Source organism: Solea solea, chromosome 15, assembly GCF_958295425.1.
Source record: "Solea solea chromosome 15, fSolSol10.1, whole genome shotgun sequence".
Taxonomy (NCBI): domain Eukaryota; kingdom Metazoa; phylum Chordata; class Actinopteri; order Pleuronectiformes; family Soleidae; genus Solea; species Solea solea.
In genome coordinates, this window is record NC_081148.1 from 27501 (window position 1) to 30000 (window position 2500).

The 2500-nt window shown below is 52.1% G+C and overlaps 5 non-coding genes across 5 annotated transcripts; 1 reads left to right on the forward strand and 4 right to left on the reverse strand.

Annotated features, from left to right (window-relative positions):
- Positions 1 to 144: 144 nt before the first annotated feature.
- On the reverse strand, positions 145 to 257 carry LOC131474672 (U5 spliceosomal RNA). The gene has a single exon (XR_009242427.1). It is a non-coding gene; the product is annotated as a U5 spliceosomal RNA (small nuclear RNA).
- A 626-nt stretch (positions 258 to 883) lies between these two features.
- On the reverse strand, positions 884 to 1047 carry LOC131474567 (U1 spliceosomal RNA). The gene has a single exon (XR_009242328.1). It is a non-coding gene; the product is annotated as a U1 spliceosomal RNA (small nuclear RNA).
- Positions 1048 to 1449: 402 nt separating this feature from the next.
- On the forward strand, positions 1450 to 1568 carry LOC131474589 (5S ribosomal RNA). The gene has a single exon (XR_009242350.1). It is a non-coding gene; the product is annotated as a 5S ribosomal RNA (ribosomal RNA).
- A 149-nt stretch (positions 1569 to 1717) lies between these two features.
- LOC131474609 (U2 spliceosomal RNA) lies at positions 1718 to 1910 on the reverse strand. The gene has a single exon (XR_009242369.1). It is a non-coding gene; the product is annotated as a U2 spliceosomal RNA (small nuclear RNA).
- Positions 1911 to 2089: 179 nt separating this feature from the next.
- On the reverse strand, positions 2090 to 2202 carry LOC131474673 (U5 spliceosomal RNA). Its single transcript, XR_009242428.1, has one exon. It is a non-coding gene; the product is annotated as a U5 spliceosomal RNA (small nuclear RNA).
- Positions 2203 to 2500: the final 298 nt, after the last annotated feature.

Genomic DNA, 2500 nt, shown 5'->3' on the forward strand with positions numbered 1-2500 from the left:
GCGCACAAGTTACTTGTTGTGGTGCCATGTTTCTGAAGTGCGCATAACAAAGGCTGCTGCCGATCACCTCCGCCCCCAGGTGATCTAAGCGCACCTCTGAGCCGTGACGGACAGCTGCTTGACATTTGACACACTCAAAGGGCGCAGCCATACAGCAAAGCCCACCAAAAATAACTTATACTCTCGGACGTTCCTCTCCACGGAAGTCTTTAGTAAAAGGCGAAAGACTTGTGCATTTTGAAGAAAAACCAGAGTCGACATAGACCCTCTCCTTGAGAGCAGCCAACGAGTCTATCCGCCGGAGTCACCACAGTCTCGGTCGGCCCGGCCGGCCACCTTGGGACAGCCTTTCTTCAACGTTTTTGGTTTGCCGGCCAATCAACCGCCCACATTTGACTGCATGTTTGGAAGCGCATTCTTACTGTTGGTTGTGTGCTGCAGTTTTCTATCAATCGCTGAGGCTGTGGCACACCTCCAAGGTTTAGTGGTAGATGTGAGTGCATGAGCAAAGCAGCTCTGTGTCACACCGAGCAGTACAAACTGCCGGGCCGTTTCCCAGCTCCTCCGGGCTTCTGAAATGGTGAGCTGCTCCTGGCATCGCTTCAATATCAGGTCAATGTACAGGAGTGGACGGAACAAGCGCCAAAGTATTAACCCTTGGCATGATGGCCATGGATCCATCTCCAACAATCCAGTTCTCCTACAAAGAGCCGGGAAAGGGAGCATGACATTTCCTTAGAGCTAAAAGACAACACCCACAACCATCCCATTCCCAGCAACTTGGAAAGACAGGGGATGTCGCTCTGCGAGCACGTGAGAAGCCTGGAGATGGGCACACAAGGCGGAACTTTGGGCGGCTGACCTTTGCTTACAACTACGTCATCGGGGGAGAGCGCGGACGCAGTACCCCACCAGCAGAAATTATGCAGTCAAGATTCCCACGTTTGGGGAATTTGCAGGGGTCAGCACAACCAGAGTGCAATGGCTGAGCCTCGCCCTGGGTGAACCACCTTCTTGATCACGGTGTCTCCCCTGCCAGGTAAGTATGAGGTGTACTTGCCCAGCACTGGGTGGCGGTTCCCAGACACAGCTCTTTGGCCGATGGTGCAGGAAATGGATAGTCCCAGAGTCCAATGCCTTGACTCAGGTGCTCGTTAATGCTGTGCTGTGTTCAACTTCAACCTCCAGCACACATTGGAGAGGAAACACTCGACCTTTTCACTGGCATACCTGGCTGTCATTTCCTATAGATTCAGCAACAACTGGACCTGACGGCACCAACAGCAGCTTACCCATCTCGGTGTAGCTTCCAAATACTGGAATAGAGTGTAGCAGGTAGTGGCGATAAAGGCTCAAGTGCAGTGTGTTCGGAAGGCTGACTTTTGAGCCCCTCCACGAGCAGGGGGCCTTGCCTGGTCTATAAAAGGAGTCTGTGTCACCTGCCCGTCGGCTTACGGCCACACCACCCTGAGCACGCCCGATCTCGTCTGATCTCGGAAGCTAAGCAGGGTCGGGCCTGGTTAGTACTTGGATGGGAGACTGCCTGGGAATACCAGGTGCTGTAAGCTTTTACACTGCAGCACACTTTTACACTGCAGCACGCTTTGACACTGCTGCTTCCTTACAAGAAACGTGGGCTTGCAATTACGTTGACGCACGGGCACACGTTAATGTCCTTCCAGTTTCAGCCTTGCTTTGGTTTTCACAGAAAAAAAGAGAACGGTGCACCGTTCCTGGTGGCACTGCAATACCAGGTCAATGCAAGGAGTGAAGAGAGCAAGCCCCAGGTTTCACCGCCCACTGCTCAAAAATGCATTTAATATTTAATCCCCATATAGAGGACATATCAGATATTAAACTGATAAGAACAGATACTACACTTGATCTTAGCCAAAAGGCCGAGAAGCGATGGCCTGCCAGTGTCTTGGGCCAACTCAAGATCTTGGCGCACAAGTTACTTGTTGTGGTGCCATGTTTCTGAAGTGCGCATAACAAAGGCTGCTGCCGATCACCTCCGCCCCCAGGTGATCTAAGCGCACCTCTGAGCCGTGACGGACAGCTGCTTGACATTTGACACACTCAAAGGGCGCAGCCATACAGCAAAGCCCACCAAAAATAACTTATACTCTCGGACGTTCCTCTCCACGGAAGTCTTTAGTAAAAGGCGAAAGACTTGTGCATTTTGAAGAAAAACCAGAGTCGACATAGACCCTCTCCTTGAGAGCAGCCAACGAGTCTATCCGCCGGAGTCACCACAGTCTCGGTCGGCCCGGCCGGCCACCTTGGGACAGCCTTTCTTCAACTTTTTTGGTTTGCCGGCCAATCAACCGCCCACATTTGACTGCATGTTTGGAAGCGCATTCTTACTGTTGGTTGTGTGCTGCAGTTTTCTATCAATCGCTGAGGCTGTGGCACACCTCCAAGGTTTAGTGGTAGATGTGAGTGCATGAGCAAAGCAGCTCTGTGTCACACCGAGCAGTACAAACTGCCGGGCCGTTTC